Raw genomic sequence first — 16601 nt, forward strand, 5'->3', positions numbered from 1 at the left:
GAATGGTTGCTGAGTGGTAAAGTGCTGCCTTCGTTAGAAAGGCAAATAACTGTTGGGTTGAGTTGTGTAAATATTTTAGAACCGAGCTGCACGACTGACTATTGCCCATCAGTGCAGTTGTGTATGCAACACCAAGCCCTATGGCTACTCATGTATAAAAATACTGTTTTATGGATGATTAAGCATATTAAAGACAACACTGCTGTGTAATACTACAAAATACACTGTTTTTCTTTATGAAATTTTCCAGAGTTGCCTATTGTGACCAGTTTGTAAACCTTTTTGATCAGGGAAATAATAAAAGCAATTTTGTTTTTGTCCAAGTTTTCACAGGCTCATTAATAAGTATTTTCAAGCATAACCTCATTAATGTACCTCATTAATGCCCAAATGACTGCAAAGTGATGATTCATTCATTTGCTAATTGTTTGTTTAATTAATTCTCATGTTAGCTGTAAGCACGAGATAACTCTGATATTAAAAAGCAAATTTATGCCTTCCTTGTACAGACCTTTAAGACCACTTTGCAATCATCTGGATATTAATAGTAGTAGGAAACAACGTCCTTGCTGCAAGTCAGACTGAATATTGGATTAACTTTATTATGATTAAGAAAACAATCTTGCATGATGGCAAATGAAAAAAGCTTAAAATAAACATGCAGCTAATAGCTGACATTGCCACCATGGAGCCATTTATTTAATAAACTGTAATGAATAACCTGAGCAGACACTTCATTGGTGTCCGTGGTTCTGCATTATTGAAGTAATTCACTAACGATAATCCATATGCAAATGAGGATTATATAAATGAAAACTTAGATATGCTGTATTTGTTTCTCAGAGCAGATAACTGTGTCCTCATCTGTGAAAAATAATCCATGAGGTTTGACTAAAATAATCAAAAATAAGTTCTTTGGTCATTATTCTGATTTGCTACCATGAGTGAACAATACCTTTACCTTCTTTCAGTACTCAAACTTTTTAAATGTCCTAGAGGAGTTCTTGTTCGAGTCCCAAACCTACTGAGATCTCTAATGAAGGCTTTACCTTCCAGGCAAGCATATTTCTCCAAATGACAGTAATTTACATATGATGTATTTAGAGAAGAAGAGGGCAGGCTAATTCCATTTGGAGAGTTTCCTTTGTTTTAGGAGTCATTAGCAGCTAGCTCAAATCTAATTTTTACAATTTCATCAGGCCATCTTGGAAAGCCTCTGTGAGCTCATCAGAGAGGAGCATTTATTGCTAAGTGTTCTCTATTGCATTAGCACACAATAAAGCGGCCAGGGACTGCTACAGACGTTTATGGGGAATCCAGTTAACACTCTGGCAATTCGTTTTTTATTGGGACACAATCAATTTTTATTCATTTTAAAGCCAGAATGCTTTCTTTCATTGTGTGCCTACCCCAGCTTATTATCCCCTAAACTAATTACTCAGTTGTTTTCACAAAATGCTAATATTTATGTTAAAGATTTCCTCTTTTAAATTCAGACATGGCGTGCATATACATGCACTTCCCGCTAAGCTTTAAGCATAGTAATTGCATTCATTTAATTTGTGTAAGTCCTATTTTAAAGTATTACAGTATTAATCATTGAATCTGGCCCCTGGGTCAAATCTGGCACTCGGAGTCATTTGGTCCATCTTGGAATTTGAATTTTACCATTTTTAAACTGCAACAAAACTTGTACTAGCAGAAATGTGTGCATGTAGTGGACATACCGGGGGGGGGGTTGAAACACGTTTTGCCAATATTACATATTCCATAATTATTATTAAACCAGAAGGAATTTCAGTTTATTTGCTTGGCTTTGGCAAAAGCAAAATAAAATCATATTTTCACCACTCCTTACTAAAACTTATCCGGCATTATTTTGCCAAACTCTGAGTGACTCTGTATGGTTTCTTTTAAAGGGACTCTTTAGCTTTTTCAGTGCCCAATGTGATCTCTGCATAATTAGAAACCAAGCTGTACTTTTTAAGAGTTGCTATTTCCATCCTAGATTTATGTTGATTTTCCACCATGACTTCAAATGGTATCCTTAATCACAGACAAGTCAAGCCCTATCAGATAGACATGAATGTGACTCTACCATACATGTTTATGCAGTATATTGTATTTAAAATTAAAGGTACTATTTGCTTTACTGGTTGTGGGGTTGCTGTTTGTGGTGTGAGCTAGATGAGTACGTTATCATTGATAATGTTTTGTGATCAGTGCACTATAATAATTAGATGCCTGTGTTCCAGAAGTCGAGACGAGCATGGACCCATCTTCCTCTGCAGTAGTCTTTTCTCTTGTTTACCAAGACTGTCTTTAAAGGCTCCCATTTGATGCTGATATTGTTTGTATCAGGTGTATATCTTGCACCTTTCAACTTTTTGTACCGAAGCAATCTTACCTCGTCGTCCTTGATCCACCACATCAGTAAAATGCACAGACACAACTAGAGAATATCCATAGCTGCTATTAATGTGTATGTGTTTGCAACTGTTTTACTTTCTATGTGTGTGCACGGATATTCTTTTCTTTCAGTTTTGGGATTTGTTCTGCAGTGGCCTCTGGAATGCTTTCAACACATTGATGAGATGACAAGTTATCATTGATCTGTCCTTACTTAGTGGGATCTATTAAATAATGTATGGGCTCCCGTGCATTACCAGGACAATCTCCTGTCCTCGACCCATTAGAGGAGTAGGGCATGGGGCCCTAGTGGCTCAGGGCCCTCAGAGGTCCTTGGGCTTTCATTTAATTAAATTATCCTATAATGAAAACTCCCATAAGGAGATTAATTTTAATTATTTATCAGCGGCCGATTTGAGGGAGAGGCTGCATTAATAATGCATGAAAGGGCTAAACATTTTTCAATTCATCACCTTTTCCTTTTGTTAAAGGTGCAATTTATTAAGTGCTCTGCAGCTGCTAGAGATATTGGTGGTGGAGATGTGGACAGCCAGTCCCAGAGGTCAGTCAAAGGGGCTGCTCAAGTGCTCAAATGTCATTTGATAATGTTCATATTTATTGGTCAATTAATATCCCTAAAATTCTTAAGTATTGTACTAGTGTCTTTGCATGCATTTGTACGTGTTTTGAAAGATTTATCCACACTGTGAAAAAGAAAGTAACACTTTTCCTTTCCTCAAATATACAGTAATGTTTTCCTCTGTTTCTCAAAGCTTGATGGATTTTATATTAATACCTAAGGCAAGGAAGTAATCAAAATTATGCCGGTAGTTCTCTGTTGATGTTTGTATATCTCCATCAGATTGGCATGTTGATTCCCCTTGTGTGAGCACATTAGAACGCTTTGGTGTCTGGCCAACAGAATAGGGAAAGATGTCGACTGTCGCACTGTGTGAAACTGTAATTAGCTGGCTTGGTAATGTACTTATTTGGGTCCCCCGGCTGCAGAGATAGCAGCACAGTTGAGAGCTGTAAGATGATACATTGCTGAAAACAGCTGCCTTTTTGTGTTATAAATGAACAAAATCCACATTTTGCTAAGTTTTGTATCACGGGAACATACAGGCAGACAAAGTGGCAGAAGTGGCTCAAGGCAGGAGACAAGAATGTCATTGGGATGGTGAGCGGGGTGCATTTATCAGCCTTCATCAATAGTTAATAAATAATTCAGGCAGAGTCTGGGGCTTCTTTAGGGCAGGGTTTCAGCTAGCTTGTAATTTTGTAAATTGCATAGTCATCATGCAATGGATGGGCCAGGCTCCTCTGAGAGCCACAGCTGTGAATCTAGAGCTGTATTTATACATGCACTGCAGCCCCAAATCTTTCTAGAATCACAGAGCTGTATGTCAAAATGCTAATGTCCAAATCTTGTAGAGTATGTGCTTCAGGTAACTGTCCATGTCTGCCCAGATACAACCTAAACCACATGGAGTAATTTCATTGGGAAGAATGCAAATAACGAGGGATATCTTCCATTGTTTGCAACATATGAGAAAGTGCAAATTTGGATGATGTGTAGATTAGATTCTCCTGAAATGGTCCAGAGTTCATGCCTTTTGAAGATGCAAGAGTAAGATAGTGTTAACCAACTTTGTGTCAAAAATACCTCCATTTTAAAGGTTTTCTTGCCCTCAGTATATCTAAACTAGAATGAATTTCTAGACCTAACTATAGATAAAAGTTTGACACTCAGTACTTCGGGTTGAAATTTTCCCAAAGTAGATCCACAGTTTGCCACATAAGCTTGGCTACAGCATGAACAATTTAAATCAATATTCAGAAAGTTGCTTTTTGTTAAACCATTCTCCCATCTTTAGACAAATTTCCACCAGATACTTGCAACAGCTCACACCAGAATAAACAGGCATTTCTTCCCATTGTGAGTTGTTCAAATTGTCTTAGCCCAGGTGCGGCTTTAACAGAACAGTCCATGCCCATTGAATGACCAAAGCCTTCAGTTACTCAAAGTCAGCCTTCTGATACTCCTCCTTCAACAAAATAGGCCTTCTAATTGCCCCGACCAGTATTACCAGTTCTGCAACCAATAGCACACTGTTCTTCCACATTGTTTCCTAGGCAACTGGAAGTTTTGTGACCTATAAAAAGTTGCTACTCCTGTAACTGATCCGAGCCTTTGCGGTTGTTTGTTTCCATGGTAGGCTGCTGAGCTATTTATATGTCTGTTTAGTTGGTAGTAGTAGGCAGAGAAAGTATTGCTAACAGTTTTATTCATTTATTTATTTTAGGCAAAGTTTATGTTGGTGTTGATAGTCTGAGAGTTGACATGTGTTTAAGAACAAAAAAACACCTGGGGCTTCAGTAACTGAGTCACAAAGTTGAGAGGAAGAAGGCTTAACACTCTCATCCCGGTTTTCCCTCTGTCTGCTCCTTATAACAAATAGTGTTTATTTTGGAGTCAGAGGCAAAGTCCCGGTCGGCCAGAATTTCTTTGTTGTGGCTTTGTTAGCAAAGACATGCAGATCTGCTGGTATTGATGAATCATGCGTTCATCATCAGAGGTTACTAGCAGTTCATCACACTTTCCCCTTGTGATGTTTGACTATCAAAAGGTTTATCCGGGATTCCTCATTATTAAAGTGATAATTTATCTCTGATTCACAGGTTTGAAAATGTATATTATTTTTCAAAGGTGCCATGTACAGAGTTCAAGAAGAGATCTCCCTGAAGGTATTTGGCAGCTGTAGCAAGCTGAACTCCAGTTTTACTCTTGTCTCTTTCACTGCCTTTACACACAGCATGCAAAAAACACTATAATATCACTTGTTAGAGAAGTGTACCACCATTTTTCTTAGTTTTGTTTCAACTCACAGAGACATTTACACAGATCAGCCACGAAATGTACTGTCCCAGACATTTGTGCAGACCAGCACGCACCTATGGCAGCAGGCTCCCTCTGTGCTACAGTACGCCCAGCATATCTGTTCAAAGACAACTCAAGGAGTACAAACGAGAGCTGAAGCTTCAAACTCTACTGATCCCGTTCTGTTCAAACATTGTTTCGGAACAAGCACGATCCACCAAGGCCCCCCCACCTCCACTTTTCTCCCACTGCAGCTCACAGTACCCAAAAGATTTGGTGCCAGTGTCCTTGTGTCAGACACAACAATACAATTGCAGAGGTCCTTTGTTTATGTCCACAACGGGTCAAAGAACTTTTGATGGCACGAAGGAGACCTAAACAATTGTAGACAAGTCCTGTTAATGCTGTGGCTGTGAATATTGTACAGTTGTTTGCTTTATATGCATGTTGTTGCAAATTTTTTTTATGTCCGTGACAGCATTTCTTTTTTTTAAATCAGTTCATCATCTGTAGCATTGCCATTTAGATTACATATATGCAATGCAAAAATAAGACTGCTACTTGGTCAGTTATTTTGAGATCCCATAAGAGTGGGAGGATATTTGTTAGATGGACGTTTACACCAGATGAATTATCAATAGGAATTCATGTAGGTTATAGTCTCAATACATTAATTCAACTAACAATCAACTACTGCCATCTTTAAAGCCTTTTACACTGCGTTAATCTGACCTGGCAATACATTTCCAGGTACTGCACACTTTTAATGCCATTCTTTTGGTTACATGTCTGCTGTAGCTGGTTTGTTGCTTTCCCATTTAAATCCAGCTGTTACTTCACAGTCTGAGTCATTTGCATAAGAGAAAACTTGGCACAGGCAAACAGGCAGACACCAAATCTATTTTTTTCTGCAAGAAGTATCTTTTTACCCTTACCTTCTGCCTGCAACAATGTATTTTTTTTAATTAAAGACTGGCAATAGGATTGCGGTGTTACTGTACTTAAGTTGATACTAAAATACACAGAAATACTGCACACTAACACGAGCCATATTGACAGAGAAAAGCGTAAATTCTGAGATTGTTTTTCTTTAAATCAGTTATACCAAAAAAAAAAAAGAGAGAGAGACAGAGAACATATTTTCTCACAAGCACAAAGGGAGAGTGTTCTGAGTGGAGTGCATTGCAAATTCCATTTCCTCATAAGGGAAGTCACCTTTTAGAGGGGCCACTGCTGCTCTGAACACATCAAGAGGAAACAAACATGGCATATCATTGACTTTTAATGATTTCATTCACAGTGTCTGTAGAAAATGAACTGCATCTCAACTCTTTACTGACTTTTCAGTAAATTATGTATTCGTTGATTCCTCTTGGTTTAAACTGTTAGCGCTTCTCCTGGCGGTGCCATCTTTGCTTTTTCATATGTAAAGTAACTTAGACAGCCCTTCCTGTCTACTGGATATTGATAGTGCAGCAGTAGTACTCTAAGAAAAACAGTAAATGAAAGGCTGTCTCCCTTACTCGCGATGGCTGCAGCAACAAGTACCAGACACATGCACAGAAGTCACCTAGAAGTACTTTGAGGTGATATATATATATATATATATATATATATATATATATATATATATATATATATATATATGTATATATATATATATATATATATATATATATGTATATGTATATATATATGTATATATATATGTATATATTAGAGTCAGTGCTCCTCCTGCATTGTCTGAAACTACAATTAATGCATTGCTTATTTTGAAAATCTGGAAATATTTCACTAGCTAGCTGCTGTTTGTTAACTGTATTCACAACTTTATTGTGGAGCTCATTGTGTTTCTTGCTCCTGTATAAAATAAATGAATAATCTACGCATCAGCCGACCGAAGTGCAGAGTATGCAGATAAACCCAGCTGTTAAATGTGTCGAGGAGTTAAAAATTACTGAAAGCTGGTGTCCAGTGGCGGTGCTCATTCATCACTGGAAATACCCAAGCTATGTTTGCATGCACTTGTTTCTTTGAGAACAAATGTGGATCTAGGTTAAATATAAGTTATTTTCCGGTCTGTGCTATTTCTGTTTATTTAAGACAAATAGCTGATTGATAATGCCCCTGGCTTAAATCCTCATTTGTGCTCTTGTATCATCCCTTGGCAAATATGGCACTGCAACTTGAATGTGGAAGCATTTTCTGTTAGTAAGACAAACCGCTGGCTTGCACAGCAGTGCCTGTTTTGTAACTGTATTTAGTCACTGAGGAGAATGGCACAGACCCAATCCAAGTGTCTTTCATCTGGCCAATTCAAACAGACGTTTGACCCCAGACATTTGCCTAATGTGTTTTTGTTATGTGGACTCCTGGCTTCACAAATGTCACAGTGGTTGGACTAGTGGGGGTTTGGTAAGTGAGTCAGAGAGGAGGACAGAGAGTTTGCCTGGAGGGGTGGGTTTGAGAGGCGGCAGTTATGTCTATAATGTCTGCATTTTGCACTCTAACCAATTGGGAGTTGGTTGGTGGTGAACATAAGTTCCACTGATGACCTGCCCCCCCCCCCCCCTCGCCTCCTTGCGGGCCAGACCCACTGCAAGCCTGTTGATCAGTGGCCTGGCCTGTAGTGCTTTGCTGACCTGGGCAGCTGGGGAAGAGACGGGGAGTGCCACATTTCTGGCCGCCTGGGTTGCACAAGTCAGAAGTCCGAGACAGTTGGGGCAACCCTGACAAATGCTGCCATTAAAGGGGTGGTGAAAATTTATTACCAAACATATTGGTATTTTAGGGTGCAGCTAATTTAGATTTAGTAGTGTTGCTGTGAGGCTGTATAGTTAAACCAGAATGCTAGAGAAATTCTAAAGTCTTACTCTTCATTATCACAACAGTTATTAATATCTGCTAAACCTACTGAGGAAGAACCCTCTTTACACTCAGATTTGTTTCTGTGCTTGATTGCAAATTTTAAAATGATGTGACAGCTATAAGCAGATCCCACAATTTGTTATATCAAGTGAAAATGTGCTTTTGTGTGCATTGCCAAAAAATTGCTGCTGAATGACAAAAATGTGCCACTTCAAGATGTTTTGATTCATTTTCCTGATTGTTATTGCATTTGCGGGGAAGGCATCTGAAAGCAGTTATCCACTGTGTAACTTTTTTACATTAAATTATGAAACTTTTTTGGGTTTTGGATTTCAGAATACTGAGGCTTGGCAAAATTATATCGATAAAAAAGACAAGCGACTGTAGAGGGTGAAATTGTTTTTCCCTGCTTGCATAATGGAGCCGTTTATGAGTAACATGAGCACAATAAAGAAACAAATACAAAAATAGCTGTTTCATCATTTTTTAAAATTATATTTCAATGCTATTATGAAGGGTTGTTAGGGTATAAACAGCTTAGATAAAGTGTACCTGTTTCGTGGTTAATAATTTCTCCGTAAAGCCATGCAAGATCAGTTTTCAATGCAAACTTTATTTCTAATATGGACAGCAACATATAGATCACATTCATGACTAGAATCAGCAATTTAGAATATATCCGTCTCTAAAATTTTATAGCCTTATATTTCAGTGTTTTTAGCTTTAGAGATTGTGATAAGAGCAAACTATAGATCATACTGTCATAGCATACCATTGGGTTGCACGAGCATTAAAGCTGGAGAACATGTTGATGTTCCTACTCATCAGTTCGTAATTACATAAGTTCCCAGTATTCATAGGTTGGACTATACTCTTCTTTAATCTAGTTTTTGTTCTTGTGCAGACATCTATAAAATGTTTCACTGAATTTTGCAAAATATGTCCACCGAAAGATGAAAACAACATCAATTACACAATTAGGTATGGTAAAGCTTTTTCTTGCATGTACAGATATGTTAATGTCAGCTGTAAAATGTGTGTCTATATTTGCAAGGAAAGTTAGGTCATTGTTAAGCCAAATTCCAAGAGAGATAAATCAAAAATCCACATTTCACTTACTTATTAGAACAAATGTTCTATTAAAAATTTCTTTATCTTTCAGCAGGACGTATATTATGTATGTAATGCCCACAGTGATAGCTTACTTCCAGCCCTAGCAATGTCTTATTCTGAGTAATAGGTCTCTGAAGTGTGCTTGTTTGGCTTTTTTGGGGCCATTGGAGACCAATAAAGTATCTGTCTGAGGATTTTCAGGGTTCCTTATAGACTTTCCCCAGGTGTGCTTCACTGGTCATAAACTACACTTGTCTCTTATGGCGTATTCATGGACAAATGTGTCCATGGAGAGTTTTTAACTACATGCCAGTTAGCAAGCACCGGGGCAACTACAAAATATAGTAATTGCTTTTGTAAATTCTTAAATCTGAATAAGATTGAGTTAAGTATATATATATATATATATGTGTGTGTATGTGTGTGTGTGTGTGTTTTTCTTAAATGGAATTTTCTCATAATTCAAAACATGTTTCTCGTGTTTTATTTGGAATCAAGATGACTGCAACACTAAGGTCACTCTGTTCATTTAACTTGTGACGTCCACTGAGGTTAACCATTTCCTTTGTTCCTTGCTTTCTGGAGAAAAGTGCTAGTGTATTTTCATGTCGAGGTATGCTGTGTTTACTTTTATCGCTGCTCCTCAGCGAGCCAATCCAACCTGATGTTTGTTTATAAGGAATTCAGGCTTCACTAAGAACTTTCATTCACCACTTGAAAGCACTTGAGTTGCTACTAATTTACCTTGAGGGATTTCAAAATTATCTGTCTGCACTGTCAAAATCTTTTTTGTGGTGGCAGCTTATCATCATCAAAGATTCTCTTTGGATTTAATGAAAAGCCTGTTAGATGGGCAAATGTTATATTCTGTTTACTTGAATACTGGATGCAGAAAGACATTTTGAAATGTGTTAACATGTTTTTGGTCATCAAAACGACATTGGTTTGCTTTTTGTTTTTGCTTCGAGTGCTGGAGTTGTCATTGTTGCTAGGAAAGTTGCTTTTAAGTCTACTATTACAGAGTTCAGAAGAAAATGCATGCACTCGAAGAGAGAAGGAGTGGAATGGTATTGAAAGTGATCTTGTATTTCCCTTGGTCATCAGACTACTCTTTCTTTACCAAGGATATGTTGCTCTGTGTTGCTTTGTTTTGAACAGGAAACTTTACACATTGAACAGCTCAGGAATATCCAGCAACTAGCACTTACCAAGCTCCCTGACAAATTGCGATCCGGGAAACTTCACGTCACACTTGGGTCAGGGGCAAAGTTAGGAGTGGGAGGTTTGTATAGTTCAGGGGGTTTTTTGTATTTTCTCCATAGTTAAAAGGTGAACACTTCACCCGGTAATGTCTGTATAAATATATAAAACTGTTATTTTATCCAAAGTTATCCCAAGTTCAGATTTCTCTCCTTGGGGGAAGGTTTTGAATGTAATGCTTTGCTGAGACGTATGTCAAAAAAGGAACTTGATCCTCCAACGTGTGACATTGTGCAAACACTCTAGTAGTTCTACCCAAACAAGTTTGCAGCATATGCATATGAAAATATTGCAACTTTGTCACCGGGGTGTTAGCATTTTGTTTCATCTGGACCACTTGATCCCTTGTCACACCGTTCCTGCTCCCTTCACACTGTTTATATATTCTTTGTCAAGTTAGGTAAACTCACTTTACTGAGATGTTCTCCTTTGTGGAACAACAGAGTAAAAAAATTGCCACAATTACTTGAGTTAGATCTATGTTAACTCTTAATTCTTTATCTGAAAAACTGCATCAGCCAGTTGGAATTGAAGTCTCTCTTTCCATGTGTGCAAGAAGCTGAGTGGATAACCTATTGGCAGTGGAGGACAGTGCAGATCTCTCCTCACTCTAAATTGCAGTTAGGCATCCCTGCAGCCCCTCATGAAGACCATTGAGTCCCATCAAGATAATCCTTAATAAAGAACGGCTTCGCATTTAATCTTAGCTCTCTTCTCAAATTTCTTACTTGATATAGTTTTTGGCAAGTGGTGTTTTAGCGCTGATGTCAGTCGAACAGTATCAGTGCATCTTTTGTTACGCTTCCATCTGGCAGATGTAGAGGCACTCTTAGTTTTTACAGTTCCACAAACGATTATTTTATTGCTCTAATCTGCAAGTTTTTTTTTTACTTTGAATATGTTGAGTCCCCCTAACTGCGATAGTATATCGTTGCTCTTTTTGATTGTGTGCAAAACTTCAGTTTTAAAACTCATAATATTGACAATTCAATTCGAAGTTTAATCTGCTATTTTCCGTAAGATAATTTTCATTTATTGACCTTAAATTTAATACTCCGTGACATGAACATAGTAGTTTAGCAGTAAAACTGCTAGACTGATTGAAACTTCGATTCACAACATTCAGATGCAGCATGCATGCAAGAGTGTAAGAGGAAAATCTGAGTTTACTCAATGAGACATAAACAACTCTGGATAATTATACTGTACAATTTGAAAATAACTCACTTGCAAAATTACATCTCAATCTAATTTTACACAGCCACTTAAAACGGAGAGTCACTGAATGAATGTAGCATCTTAATTGGCATGTGTACCCGTCTGCTATTAGAACTAGTTACTTGAGAGCCCCCAAGCATCTATTAGTCAATTTAGCTATTAAGAATCTGTTCAATGTGCAATATATTTCATGATCTGATATTGCAATGTGATCCTGTGGATTTACCTGTGGGCTGAGGGTTTGGAAAGGCAGGCAGCGCTTGCATTTCAGGCACGTCCACATTATTACTGCACTGTGTTAAAATCAGGAGTAGTGCAGCCCGGATCTATTTCTGTCAGCTCCTCGTTGACTACTGCTACACAGAGGCCGGTTGGTGGCGACCTGCTTTCAGTATGGGCCTTGAACACTACAGCTGATCAGGTGCAAACTGATTAACTCATTTTCATTAATATTAAATAAATACTATCATAATCATAAAGATTTGAACGTGCTCTTTCGGTGACATGTGTGACATTATTTAATTTCTTATCATCACCAACTGACTGGGAGTTAGCAAGATATTCAAGTAGCACACAAAAAGCCCAGCCACTAACACAGCACGCTATTCTTCTGGCAGTGGGTGTTCTTTTTCTCTCACCACCTCTTTACCATAGTAAATGTATGGTTTCCTCTTTCTTGGTAATCATTTGTCAGTACTACAGTTGGTATTTAACCCACAGCTTTATTTTGTGGAAATTAAACATATTTTAAACAGTTCATTGATATCTCAGCCATTATTTACACAGACTTGATATTCTTGAAAAAAAAAAATGTCATGATACATTGAAGCAAAATCTGTACACGCCTCATCACCAGCCTGAATAAATCACCAGTTCAAGCTCATCAGTAGCAGCGTGGCCTTGTGTTGCTGCTTTGCGCAGTTGAAATAATAACCTGGAGCAGACAGAAGGCAGTCATTACCTTGCACACAGATGCCGTGTCTATGTGTTGACGGAGGACTTCCACTAGAGTGCTGTGGAGATGAACAGAGCCGAGTTTCTTGGCCGCTTTTAAAACCTCTGGCTTCCCATCACCTTAGCTAATGACCTAGCCCCTTGTTTACTCTCTGAAGTCCTTCTGTGACAGAAAGAAATCCAGCAATGACCCAAGGCTCACAGGAGAAAGAAAAAAATGTGGTTTGTGGTGGAAAAAAAAGAGCATAACAAAAACAACAGAGAAAGGGGGGAGAAGAAAAGTGTGAGCCCTGAGGGTGTGTGAGCAGAGCAGTGGACAGACAGGGCAGTGGAGAGATCAGCCTTTTCATTGTCTTAGTCTCCACTGATACAATCTGGAGAGGACTCTATTGCTTAAAGCTTTGAGTTAATGACATATGGGAAGCTGGTGTGAGGCACAACTCCCCCGTGCCTCCTCCAGACCCAAAGTCTTCCTGTGAGAGCACCGAGCAACTTTTCTGCTTTTTCAAACGACAGCAGCCTCCCTCTCCTTCCCTCATTCACTGCCTTTTTTTCCTCCCTCCCTCCCTCTCCCTTGCTCTCGCTCACTCTCTCTCTTTTTTTCCCTCTTCCTCAGACACTCACTAGTCACTGCCTGAAGCAGTAATCGGACAACTCTCTTTCTCAATGGGACTGAGTCTCCTGAGATACCGCGTGGGGCTCAATGGGTTCCAACACCTAAAATGAAAAAGAAAAAAGTAGTTTTGTAGTTTACATTTATTGTGCTACAGGTTCTACGGACAGCTGAGACGTGTTTTAGAAAGTTTGCCACCCGCTCTGCTGGACTGAACGATCTTTCTCAAGAAGATTTTTTTTTTAAGGAAGATAAAGAAGGGATAAACACACAGTGATTCAACCATAATTCTAGTGAGTATGACTTTAATTTCTGTGCGATAATTATTTGACATTCTGGTTTACTAACTGTCTTGACATGATCAGTATTTCTTGAGTCTTATAGTGTGTGTGAAAGTTTGTCTTATTTCATACATTTCTGTCAGTGTTTAAGCAAGCATATAATACTCAATTAAAGTATTAATGTCAGCAGAAAGAGTGACAATTATGACTGACATTATCTTTTAAAACAGCACCTATGACAACCCTTATTTTTGCAATTTAAGAAATGTAATACTTGAATGCATCTTACAAAAATAATGGTAAACAAACTCAAAAGGAAGGGTTTAAATTTCACGCGGTATTTGCAGTTTATTAATGATAAAGATAGATAGCAAAAGTATTTAATTATATTTCACGTTAGTAAATCCAGCTAATATAAAATTAAAAAATTACACAAAATCATACACTAAGCTCTGTTTTTATACTACATACAGTCCGACTGAGTTTTACAAGTTTCCAGTCAAATATGTCTACAAAAATAATAATTTATTGATGTAAATTACAGTGTAAAACAGATATGATTTTTTTTATAGTCATTAAAAAAATTGAAGTTAATTTTTTGACCTTCGAGTAAAAATATATTTGAATTTTTTTTGAAAAGCCCAATGACTTTAGTGGCATTCAAAATAATACAAAGACCGTAAATACATCAAAATTCACATTTGAAATATGGGAGCCTCTTTTTTTTTTCTTCCTTAACACACTACATTTTGTTGAAGTGTGGGAAAGATGCTGGACTGTCGTAGTTCCTTTTTTTTGTTACTGGTGGAACAAACAAAATGAGCACAGTCAAAGCAGTTGACATCTAATGCCATCTGCTGAAGCGAGGAATGTTGCAAGACCTGAGAGGCTCACAGCCTCTAAACACGACAACAGACCCCGCTTCTCGGCCGTGCTGCGTCTCTGCTCGCCAGTGTTTCACGTGTAGCGAAGATGACTCACCCACTGTAATCACTAGCCTCTCTAATTGAAGGATGTTCTGGTTTAATGTTCTGCGTATGATCACAGGCTTACATCTCAAGTCGAGGAATTATTGTATGGTGTGTGTGTGTCCGTGTGAAGCGCATTTCATCTTTCTGAAATATTTTTCTTTTTCATCCTCTAATTCTTGCCATTTTCAAACGCCTGCCCTTTTTTGGAGTTTAGAAAAGGTGTGTGCTGATGAAAGAGAGGAAATAGAGAGGTTAGGATCGCCTAGTGAGCCTCCGCTCTATGTAGACAAACATGACAGTGTGTTTGACTGCCTGCTGCAGCCATTCATTCACACAATAACCGTATTTATCCAATTAACAGATAATGAGCAGGCTGATTTGGGGCTGTTTACACTGTGTATTTGCTTTACACAGAGAGAGATCAGGGTCTCTCTGCCTGGCTGCAGTGCTTCATGCATGTGTAGCAGCAGTGTTTATAAGCAGGAGTGGTCGGCGGTGATGGTGGCATTGTTTGCCCAAGGACTGATGCCTTCCGTATGGATGTGTCTAGCCGGCCAAGCTCTCATCCTCTTCTCTCAGAGAGGAGATTGAAAATGGTGAAAGACACAGACGGCTAATTGATCGAGCCTCACTCAACTGTTAGGGAGGAAGATGGAGGGGTGGAAGAGAGCTCGAGAGAAGGAAGAAGGTAATAGGAAAGCACCTATTAAGTAGCCCATGCTGGGCATTTAGTGGAAAGGGGTTGTTTACTAAATACTGTGGGGTGTTGTTTTGTTAACACACCCCTGTTTAGATCTGGAATATGTGGTTGAAAGAGCAGGAAATGAGTGCTCCGAGCCTTTTCTAAGCTTTCCTGATGATTGCTATTGCAGGTCCTCAACCACTAATACCCACTTTCGTGCCTTTTGTGTGTAAAGGGCAATATGTTTATGCAGAGTCAGAATAAAAAGCAAGGTGCTGAGAAAATGTATTTCATTTCAACTGCATTGCACAGAATTAATTTAATTGATTTATGTTTTTGTTTTTATAAAAAAAGATATTGCTAAAACTACTTTGCAACCTTTGGCATTGTCAATTTGAAGTCTAATTAAAATGTGTATTGTTTCCTATTCTGTGCAAGTACAAATTTTTCTCAGTATAACAAATAGCTTTTTCAGGATTGAGAAAATTAAAACAACGAGTATTAAAGCTTCATAATCATTCCGATTTGTCCCTGGACTTTCTTTCACCTTTTTCTCGTAAAGCCTCTCTCATTCTGCAGCGGTCACGGTGGTAGGCAGGTTGTGATAAAATGTCCACCTTAAATCTTGTTTGATGGCCCCTCAAAGGCAAAGTGGCCTTCTGGAAATAATTTTGAGGGTTGAAGAGCACAGTATTAACAGATTTAATGTAGCCATTGAGCGAATTGCTGGAGCACAATGTCATATTGAACCAAATGAGAGCGACAAATTGCACATCAACAAACAGCACATCTGTTAATAATTGTGCTTTTAATTGTAGACAAGTACAAAATTTTAAATTGCATGTGAAGCACCATGCACTTTCAATTGTCACTGCACGTCGCACGCAGTGCTAAAATATAAAGAATACTCCTCCATTATATGTATGCATTAAAAAAAACAAAGTAATGTATTATATTTTAAGTAATAATAATTATCTTTAGATTTGTTTTTTTAATAAGATATATGGGCCATGATGAAGTCGTAATAAATAAAACAACAGAAATAGTTTTTCTTGTAAACAAAAAAAGGATATTAAAAATACAACAGTATTGAACTTCACTTGTCACTTCATTTTATCAGAAATGTGCAGTGCTTATGTAAAATTAATAACACTGACAGGGTGAAAAAGCACCAGTGTATTTAATGTTGCGTTTGTTGGCAGCCGGCTTTTTTTTTTTGGCCTCGTATGGAGACACAAGTGAAGTGTAGCATTTTGTAAACTGTGCCTAATTCCACTCACATCTGTGTCCAATTGTTGTCCGCATCTACATTCTTTGCGAGTGGATTTATTTTTCCTGGGCCACCATGTGG

General features: G+C 38.1%; 1 protein-coding gene across 2 annotated transcripts in view; it reads left to right on the forward strand.

The window, feature by feature from the left end:
- Nucleotides 1–16601, forward strand: part of eya1 (EYA transcriptional coactivator and phosphatase 1) — a 62758-nt gene that overhangs the window by 9205 nt on the left and 36952 nt on the right. Inside the window, exon 1 of one of the 2 annotated variants that reach the window (XM_084939216.1) lies at nt 13005–13609. The exons of the other annotated variant lie outside the window; for it this stretch is intronic. The gene's annotated coding sequence lies outside the window, so the exon portion shown is untranslated. Of the gene's footprint in view, nt 1–13004; nt 13610–16601 lie in introns of those variants that run through there. 2 annotated transcript variants of the gene reach the window in all.

Source organism: Perissodus microlepis, chromosome 9, assembly GCF_051167445.1.
Source record: "Perissodus microlepis isolate ML-2025 ecotype Zambia chromosome 9, ASM5116744v1, whole genome shotgun sequence".
NCBI classification, from domain to species: Eukaryota; Metazoa; Chordata; class Actinopteri; order Cichliformes; family Cichlidae; genus Perissodus; species Perissodus microlepis.